This window comes from Mauremys reevesii, linkage group 11 (genome assembly GCF_016161935.1).
Source record: "Mauremys reevesii isolate NIE-2019 linkage group 11, ASM1616193v1, whole genome shotgun sequence".
In the NCBI taxonomy this organism is placed as follows: Eukaryota; Metazoa; Chordata; order Testudines; family Geoemydidae; genus Mauremys; species Mauremys reevesii.
The window spans coordinates 24,178,558-24,189,400 of NC_052633.1; positions in this window are offsets into that span (position 1 = coordinate 24,178,558).

The window sequence follows — 10,843 nt, forward strand, 5'->3', positions numbered from 1 at the left end:
CGCAGAAATTGAACTTTGACCCCTTATGGCGGGGCATATTCTGTGCCACCCTGGCTGCAGCAGAAGCTCACTTTTCCCTCCTCCCTCGCCCCAGCTCCTGCAAGAGCTCACTCTTCCCTCCCACCCACCTCCACAGCCCTGGGGCTGGGAGGAGTTCTGTGCCTCTGATGATTATTGGGAGAGCCAGTACCCCTACTTGCTCCTCCCCCCTGTTGTGCATGCCCCTGAGTACAGTTCTGTGTTAAATATAAACTACTAATAAAATAAAGGGAAAGTTTTTTTAAAAAAAGATTTGACTAGGTAAGGAAACTGTTTCTGTGCTTGTTTCATTTAAATTAAAGATGGTTAAAAAGCTGCATTTTTCATCTGCATACATAGTACAGTTTCAAATCTGTATTAAGCCAATGTTCAGTTGTAAACTTTTGAAAGAACAACCATAATGTTTTGTTCAGCATTTCAAACATTCATTTCCCTAGGTGTTTGAACTCTGAGGTTCTACTATATAGGAACTGCCATACTGGGTCAGATCCAAGGTCCATCTAGTCTAGTGTACTGTCTCTGACAGTGGCCAGAACCAGATACTTCAGAGAAAGATGCAAGAACCCCACACCAGGCAAATGTGGCATAACCTACCCCCAGTTAAAGTCTCATCCTAATCCCTTATAGTTTGAGTTTGGTTTAAATACTGAAGCATGCTTCCCTCCCACCCTCCACATTTTTTAAAATTAAGTCATATAACTTTGGACATTATTTTTATTCATATAAATGTCCAATCCCTCTTTGAATTTAACTATGTTTTTGGCTTCAATTATATATTGTGGCAATGAGTTCCACAGTCTAATTACACCTTGTGTACTATTAATCAATTGCATCTATTTCACTGCGGTGGTTATTTTTCAATTAAACCTTTTATTACAGAAGTTGCAGTAAGAATGAAAAAGCTTGATAAGAAATAGTTTTGGAGTATAAAATAGTCCTGGATTAAAGTAGAATCTCAACTCTTCAGGCTAGATATTGCCATTAGGCACAGTCCTGAGGAAAGGGTATTATGGAAACTGCACCACCAAGTGTAGGCCTGACAGGTACTGTGCCTCACACATGCTCCTATGAGCTTCATTTCCCTCCCTGATTCTCTCTTGCTTCAGGAGAAAGGTAGCAGTTTGCTGCAGGCCTCTACTTAGATCCAGGTAGCAGACAAGGGATAAATTCTTACTCCCCCTCTGGGCATGTCATCTAAGCCATAATCTGGTCCATCTAATTTTTTTTTAAATCAACTGCTAAAGTATGTGATACATTTAACTTCCTGGGCCACATTCTGAATCTTTTGTAGTTGCAGTTGGTAAACCTTTTAATTGTTGTCATTTATTATTATTTTTGTTATTGTTTTGTGATTGTCAATTTGTATGTCTCAGATTGCTTCATTCTATTCAATGCAATTTCTTTAACTGAATTTCCCCCCCCCCATAATACAGAAAGTTTATTAAAGAGGCAGGAAGCTGAAGGATATTACTGAAGGTATAGGCTAAAAGGAACAGTACATAATTGGTAGAAAACCATTAATTGATGTGCAGCACACAATGATGATTCTGAGGGCAATATTTTCACATTTTACAAAGCATTCTTTTTTGCTCTCAATGTAATTATATTAATAGTCAGCTGGCTGGAGTAGTTTATATCTGCTATTACTGCCCCTGCGTAGTCTATTAACTGCCTTAGCCCTGATAACATCAGCAGTGCTGCAATTGTTAATCGCTTTGTATGCTTCAACCAACCAAACATTGCATGAGTAACTTTAAAACAAAGCAAGAGAATAAGATTTATCACAGGGATGAAACTGCAGAGAGACCTTACCTATTAGATATTGTCAACCATTTGCAGAAGAAATATGGATTGATAAAAGCTATTAAAAACTTGAATTAATGCATATTTTATGGACTCTACAACATTAAGGGGAAGATTAAACTTAAAGGTGCCCATTTCAGGTTCACACAGCACTTTATGATTTTATTTTCATCCCTTGAAGTAACATGGGTGTAATGCCAGCAGACCAATTATGTTACAGGGATGAACCATCTACAGCAGTTTTGCAATCAAGAAACTATTGTCTGAAAACCTTCCTGGTGTTTAAAATGGAAAATTACACAGACACATGCTTTTTCCCTGTCTCTCGAATGCACTGTTTTGACATTGCACATATGCACTCTGAAGTAAACTACCTCTCACCTTCTCCTAATGTTTTGTAAAATGGTATATCTCAAGCTCTGTGGTATACTAAGGGCTTTCCAGTAAAATAACCTGACAATATAAATAACTCAAAGTCACAGGATCTGCTATTATAATCAAACTGTAGATGAATTCAGTGAACATGCAATTCTTAGAGACTGATCCAAAACCCATTGAAGTCAACGGAAAGAGTCCCATTGAGTTCAGGGATTTTTGCATCTGGCTCATACTATATATGTATATGTAGATGAGAACATAGCTTTTATCTCATAAAAGTGCTCGTAAATTCATACACTTGGGTCCTACTCCTGGGCTTGTGTTGCTGAGCTGAGTTCTGACTCCAGGCAAGTCTTCTGGCAGCCTTGAACATGTTCTTTTGGGGGGAAGGGGTGGGAGGCAGACACCCACTGGAAGTTACCTTGCACCCACTTGCTGTTGTCACAACTTTCCTTCTGGGAGACTTTCTATTGTGACCTGGATTACAGGGCCAAGAGGCATCATAAACCAAGGGCTACTTCCCCCGCCCCCCCATTGTTTGGTAGGTCTCAATCCAATTTCCTAGTAAAAAGGTAAACACTTTGGAAAAAACAAGACGATTGGGACTAATATTATTGGCAGACTCAGCAGAGAAATCAAGATTAGAATAGGCATGGAAAATGAACTTCCCATTCATGCCTAGTTGGCAGGACAATGTCAGAATGCTGCCCATCTTGTACTTATTCTGTGGGTGGAGGACTTGTGTCTCTAAAAATATAAATCTGGCAGCTTCCATTGCCACTGAAATACCTTGGGGCATATCAATCAAATTAGATTTATGTGCAATATATGGCAGATAGTGACTCCAATTCTTTGTTTTGACTTTGAGCTCAGACTCTAGCATTTATCTGACTTTTAATGAGCATGTACTTTTGCAATTTCATTGTTCCAGTCCAGGTCCATTCTTGACTTGCCCCCAACTTTTAAAAAATTCATCATGACTCATCAGATAATGGTACACTTTAGCAGGTAGGTTGAGTAATAGCTCCTATTGTTGGGACATAAAGTGTGTTGCGATTACTCCTAGTTAGCATGGGCTAGTGTGGTGTAGCTTTTTTTGTCATTAGGGTCACCATGAACTTTTCATCATCAAGTTTACAAAAATGTTTCTTAATTTTAGTTTTAAAAGGGTTAGATTTTAGAGCCATGACAATTTCTAATATAATACTTTTCCTTTGGCAACAAATTTCAGGCTGGACTGTGCAGTAAAGTGCACTTTTTTGTTGGAGACAAGGAGGTGTGTAGGGGCCTTGCAGCAGGGGACATCTAGGAACAAATTTTAGTGGAATCAGTCAAAATTCCTCCTTGGGCTTTTGGAAGTACACATTGCAGTAAAACAGATGCCACTCTTTAAAATGGATGTTCATTTCTGTGCATGGCAGCTCTGTTGTTCAATGTGGATAAGGATATGGTCAGGGTCTCAATGAGGCTTCCAAAATCATTATCAGAGGTTTTCACTAACTTCATTGGTTAAATCTCTAAACATCTGAGTCATTGTACCCAAATTCGTATATGGTCACTTTTTCCAAGTACTGTTTTGGCTTTGTTTTATAAATAGCTATTTTATAAAGTCTTCTATTACTTTATAAGGTCTGCCATTAATTGTAAATAATGCTTTTCTTGATTTTTTTTGTGGTTGAAGACAGATTTACAAAAGCAGTTCTCTCTGCCATTTTAGAACAACGTTGAGTTCATTCCTCACCTTCTCTTTAGTACTCCTATTTCATTGGATATATTTGTAAAAAGCTCCTCTTATTCCCAGTGACAGATTGCAGAGGTGCTATTAGGTCTCCGGTCCACAAAGGTCTAACCTCAGATTAGGGAATGGACTATAAAGACTATCTACAGTCGTGGTTCACAAACTGGGCTGTGCACCCCCCAGGGTGGGGTACAAAGAAACTGGGATCCTGGGGGTCCCTATCAAAGGGTCTGCACAGATTTCCACCCTCTCATGCCTGTGTCCAGGCTGGTCAAATAAAGAGTCCCAATGCCTTTCTCAACTGTTGCACCCTCATGTCTTTATTTACAGTGTTTCATGCAGTTCCCAATTCCCCTAACAGCTGTCTCCCCATGGACCCTTCCCAGGGTCATCTGGCCCCTGAGGCTCACCTCAATTGGTGCAAAGGCAGAGATCCAGCCCTCCTGCCTCCTCCCAAGCTAGCCCCTTACTGAGCTTTTCCCAGGGCTTATATAGCCCTCACAGTCCTCAGCCCAGTTGTCTCTAATTGGCTCAGCCTATTACTTTGAGCCTGCCCTCGTTAGGGCCTGCAGCTGGGCTCCCTGCTGAGTGCCTGGGCCCTTGCACTTGGCCACTCTGCCTGGAAGCAGGGTGCGGCCAGCATTTTTAGCAGGGCATCTACTGGGTTATCTCTGCCCTGCTACAGTCCCACAGGACCCATTGCCATAATATTGGGAGCAGGATAAAAATAGAGTGGGTATTGCAGAGCATGATGGGAATGGGATTAAAAAAAATAGTCCTCCCGTGCTGCAAATAACATGAATGCCCTGGCCAGCAGTCGCCGCTCTCTAGCCACCCAGCTCCAAAGGCAGGGTGGCCATGGAGGGGGTGGACGACAAGGGGGGGTTGTGACTGGAAAAGTTTGTGCACCATTGATCCATAATACAAAATCCAGTCATTGCTGTCAGTTGTTCTTGGCACGCAAACACACACAGAAGTTAGCTAAAAACATAAATAGTCTTGCTGGTAGGTTGCAACATAACACTACTTTATTTCTTAGAATTCAGAAAAATAACACACAAGAACCCCAAAACAAGGAGAGACAAAAGCAGGCTGCTACATAGAACAGAGAGGGGTAATAGATCATAACTTATTCAAAACTGTAGATCTTCAAGCTGACTGCTGCTCAGTCCACATCACACATGTCCCTACAGAGCCCCCTAACTTGTAGCAGGACCAGGAAAACCCTTGAAATGTAAAGCGACACTACAACAATCCACTACAACAATATGTGGCAGCAATGAGTGCAGTTGAACTAGTGTTGGTCATGGTTTAGCTGAAAGCGTGAGCAAGGACAGTATGTGTTCAACACAAGGTTTAAGAGTAGTTGCCTGAGAGGCTGAGGGAGGAGCATGCATTTAGGAAAGATGGGCTGCCAGGGGCGGCTCTAGACATTTTGCCGCCCCAAGCACGGCGGCATGTCGCAGGGAGGGCTCTGCCGGTCGCCGGTCCCACGGCTCCAGTGGACCTCCCGCAGGCGTTGGCTTCGGTGGAGCCACGGGACCAGCGGACCCTCTGCAGGCACGCCTGCGGGAGATCCACTGGAGCCCTGCCTGCCGCCCTCCCGGCGACCGGCAGAGCGCCCCCCGCGGCACGCCGCCCCAAGCACACGCTTGGCGTGCTGGGGCCTGGAGCTGCCCCTGTGGGCTGCACACCCAGGGACAAGGGACTGAGATCAAGGCCAACGTGAGGAGATTGGGGGTTCCTATTTTGCATTCTTTTAATAAACACTGTCCTTTGATGAAAAGACCTTGCAGGCTCCTATTTTATTTATTTATTTTTTTTGCTGAATCATTCAGTACACATTTCTTTACCCACTTTAGCAACTTTTAACTAATTCCGCTTCAGAGCTACCCTTTGATTTTACCTACAATCCTTGTCTAGCTTTGTATGTTCTTTTTTGCTCCCTCTGCCATTTTTCAGGTTTCAGTACAGGACTGTTATTTACTCTGTGGTCCCTGAGCTGGCTAAGGTTGCCAATTTTAGTTGGACATATTCCTGGAGGTCTCATCACATTATATAATCTAATTAAAAATGAATCTTTAATTCCTAGTGACTCTAGGACAATCCTTGAGGGCTGGCAACCATAGAGTAGCTCCTCAGAAAGACACATTGGCTGCCTCTCATTCCTAACATTGTTTTATTGAATCTTTTGAATTAATTGAACTTAGGATTTTTCATTTGTCTATATTAATACTTCTTCTCATTGCTTTGTATAGGGCCATAGAAGTCCACATTTTCTTCAGTGGGTGGTTTGCCACACTATTGGAGTGCAAGATCAGGCCCCTTTATTTCTTAGTTCCTTAGAAGTAGAAGCATATCAGATTTCAAAACAAAATATTGAGTTCTGGGAGTCCATTCCTCACTATGCTGAATTCTAGGAGATCATGGTCATTTACACCAAACTTCCCTAGATTTTCATATTGTCAGTCAGTTCCTTTATGTTGGTGAGAAGTAAATTTAAGTTAGTTTCACTTCTGGTTGGGTTCACCTTTTTCTGAATCATAATGTTGTCCTCTCTGTAAACTAAGAAACTCTGATTATGACAGGAGACTCTGACCTACATCAGACAAGGAATCTTCATTGGTTTGGTGAAATCTTTATGTGACATACTGTTTTTGATTGAAAATTTCCTTGCAGAGCTGTGAGAGAGATTTAATTTGGAGCCAAAGTCAGATATGAAAGGATTTGCTGTCCGAGACAAGGAACAGGAAAGTAACAATCTTTCTAGTTCCAAAAATTTCCTTTAATTTTTAGCCTACTGTAAATGTTCATAGCTCAGTCTTTATGCATTTTGCTGATCAAGTTGCATACTTTGTAGTTCAGAAGCTATTTACATATTTTATTGTGTTGTTAATCAAACTGCATTTTGCAGTTTTATGCTTTGTCATTTTATGTTCTTTCCTGAACAGTCTGAAAGAATTACAATTTACTTGTCCACTTTCACATTTTAGCTGTTTCTGTGTTTGTATATACGGTTCTGAGTCCTTGTCACTGATCTAATGCCAAATGTTTGTGGCTTATTGGAATGCAGTGGTATGACACCATTCTAGTCATGGACTAGGCACTCTGGATGCGCTGTGGAAAAAGAGCAAAAAGTGGCCCCTGCTCTATATAGCTCACAACCCAAATAGACAAGACAACCACATGGTGGAGGAAGAGACAGACAGAGTGAAAAATGTGATGGCGACAAACATCACGTTAGTTCCATGATTTGTTTTTGGTGGATTTAGTTAGGAGGGGACAGGGAAGGGGAAAAGAGGGTAAGATGAGTGATGTTGAGGTGAAGAGCCTGCCAGGGAGGGGGAGCAGGATTGATGCAAACCGCCAGTCAGTGCAGGTCTCGCTGATTTGTTGGCTCTCTCTCATGCCAGGAATTGTAGAAAATCTTTCCTGATATAAATATAAACGTTGTGTATGAAAAGCCAGACCCACTGGGGTACTGAGAACCCTCCGCTCCCATAGACGTCCCTTATTCAGACAAAACTCCCATTGTGCTTGAGGAAGGAATTCAGGATTTGGCCTGTTGATAATCATTGATATTTACTACAGTGGGTACATTTCATCCATTACATCCAGACCCTGTGGTGCTCTCTACAGAATGTGTATATTTATACCTTTAAATGGCATAGATAAATGGACAGGTACATATTTATAAGAAGAAATTACATCCTTCTTTCTCTCCCATGTATTCTATTATTTACACAGCAACTGAAGTGTACTATACACTTTAAAGAATAAAAAGGACAAACAAAAGAGATGCAGCTTGATCTAGTGAATGGTGCACTGGTCTGTGACTCAGGATACCTGGGTCCAGCTCTGAGCTCAGCTACTGACCTACTATGTGACCTTTGGCAAGACACTGCACCTCTCTGTTCCACTGTCTTGTCTGTTTAGCTTGTAAGCTGTTTGGGGCAGGGACTTCCTTTTGCTAGGTGTCTGTACGGTACCTAGCACAGGAGAGTTCCGATCTTGGAGGGGCCTGCAGCTGCAACTCTCATACAAATGATAAATAATATAAATAATAATAATAGAAATATGTGGCAGGATGAGGAAGGACAAAGGTTACATCGTAAAATATAGTTAGTTTTATTTTGTGCTCATCTTGCTGGTTAAATTATAATTGATCTTTTGCTTTTGTTTTGTTTTCAACTTATATCACGTCTTGAGCATGACATAGCAGGAGAGGGTTTTTTAGGAAGGCTTTGTAGATAGAGGAAGGATCACTTCTCCCATCACTGAAATGCTTTCATCTCTGAAGTGGAGCACGATACATGATTAACTAGCACTAGCAACACAACACAGCTCTTCAGGGTGGGAACTGAGGAACATAATCAGCAAATAATGCAAATTAGTGCTAATCAAATAAATTCATTCACCTCCCATGATTAGTAAAGTATTCAGTTCCATCTGCAAAGTGCTGTCTATAGGAAATTCAGCCCTAGAATATGCAGCTTGATCAGTAAAGTTTGTAAATAACTTTGCAGCTGAAGTGTGCCATTCAATGGGTGAAGATGCAGCTCAGTTGCCAAAGTACTTTGGAAATGCCACAGCTGAGATATGCAGTGGCTCAGCTAGAGAAGCAGGTGCCCGGATCTGTGACAAATTAAACTAAATCAGCAAAGTATTCATCTTCACTAACAGTATATACAAAAAAGGGCAGTAAATTATCTCTCAATTATTAAACTCTGCAACTCAATTAGCAAAATATGCAACCAGCTGACTAGAAAAGTGTTCTGCTAAATTAATGAAAGCAACTCAATCAGGAAATTGAGGGAGTTTGGTCATTAGATTATACAACCTAATGGCTCAGTTTTATGAAAAGTAACTAGTGAAAGCTGCACTTTGGTGACTGACCTATATTACAGAGAATTGTACTAAACTAGTAAAACATGTACCTGCAATGGGATGATTTTTCCCTAATATAACATGTCCACACTACCCGCTGGATTGGTGGGTAGCAATTGATCTATTCGGGATTGATTTATCATGTTCTTGTCTAGACACGATAAATCGATCCCCGAATGCACTCCCGTCGATTCTGGAACGCCACCCGTGCGAGAGGCGGAAGCGGAGTCAACGGGGGAGCCGCGGCCATCGATCCCACGCTGTGAGGATGGGAGGTAAGTCGAAATAAGATACGTCAACTTCAGCTACGCTATTCCCTCCCCTCCCCCACTGTAGACCAGCCTAGCGTGCTTGACAAGTCAGCAACATACAGTGTGATGATACATGCAGTATGCTGATACATCATCAGATCTTGGCATGTTGCTTTAGTGACAGATACTTTTCTGAGATATCGTCTGTGGGTATGCATTGTGTGTGGTCTTCTGATGCTGCATGTTCTCCTTTTGATGTCGTCTATAGCACTGACTGAACTAAACATTGTTTCCTGTCCTTGCTAACACTAGCACAACTCCACCAGCCTTAGCACATTTTTCAGCCTAGTGCCGACAAGGTTTCCATGGCATTTAGCATCATGCTATCTAAACCTGTTTAGAGCAGACCCCAATAAACATGGTGTTAAAAATACCAACAATCTTGGGAGCCTTGTTATATTTGAGCTCCCAGAAGTGCTAAGCTCAGTGAAGCTGCACTAGTGTTAGTGATGATGGGGACTTTTTTTTTTTTACAAGAAGTTACTAGTAGGGACAAGGCTTATGCAGCATCCTACTAAGCTTTAAAGATTCCGAAACAAGATACAGAATCAAGTTTCTCCCCATATTATTTTTACACCAGCTTCTCCTATCCCAGATTTTATTTTACCATTTTCCCAGCCAGTTTTCTATCACCTTGTTTCTTTCTTTTTGTTTTTCACTGGAAAGCAACTATTTTCTCAGACTGCCATTTTCCCCACCAAGAGCTAATTATTATTTTTATTCATGTTAGCATCTTAACATTAAATATTCTATTTAATATAATACCAAAGCCAATGTTGTATATATCTCTTAAATATATCTATACACACATGTGGAAGAAGCCTGCAGTAGAAATTAACCAAAAATTGTATTGCATATGCTCATTACACAATTTGTAAATGCTACTTGCTTGGCTAATGACATCCAATTTTCTGCAAATCTAGCAACTATTTTTTATCAGTGAATTATGATTATTTTCTGCAATAGTTTATTTATATGCTCCACTCAAGGCTTTGAAATTAAAGCCAAATTCTACTCCAAAACGTGATTGTTTAAAAATGGGCTCCACAAATGTTTTGTTTCTCACTGATTTCCTTAACAAATGGGCTCTTTTTACAATTAAAAAAAACCAGCTTCTCAAATTCATCCTGGTATATGTAAGTCAAGCTGTATTCTCTTTGCTTCCTGTAACATCACTAATAAAAATATTTTGTTTTAACAAACCTATTCATGATTCAAGAACCAGCAAAGAATCCAGCTAACACTATGTTGGGGATGCACTGCTATGAGAAGTAAAAGAAAACAATAACAAAACCTTGTTTTTGTTATTTGGGGCTAAAGATCTACCTTAGAACACACAGGAAGCAGACCTGTGGAATAATAAGGCAAATCATTTCCATGTAGTCATTTTTCTAACTGAAACCATACTTCAACATCTCAGTAAGTTGAATAAGTTTATCAGGTTGGTAGTGAGGAAGATGGGATGAAATTCATAATTTTGCTTCAGCTATGATATGGCTGGATGCTGTGATTTGCAGAATAGATTGAAAGGGCAACACAGGCTTTGAAATATTGTTTTTTTTCAAAAGGAAAAGAGTAATTTACTTTCCTTTTAAAAAGAAACACCTGTAGCTTCTGAATTTCAAACCCAATTTTCATCCACTTTCTCTTGGTTCTATTCCTCAGTGAGGACTACCCGCCCAACAAG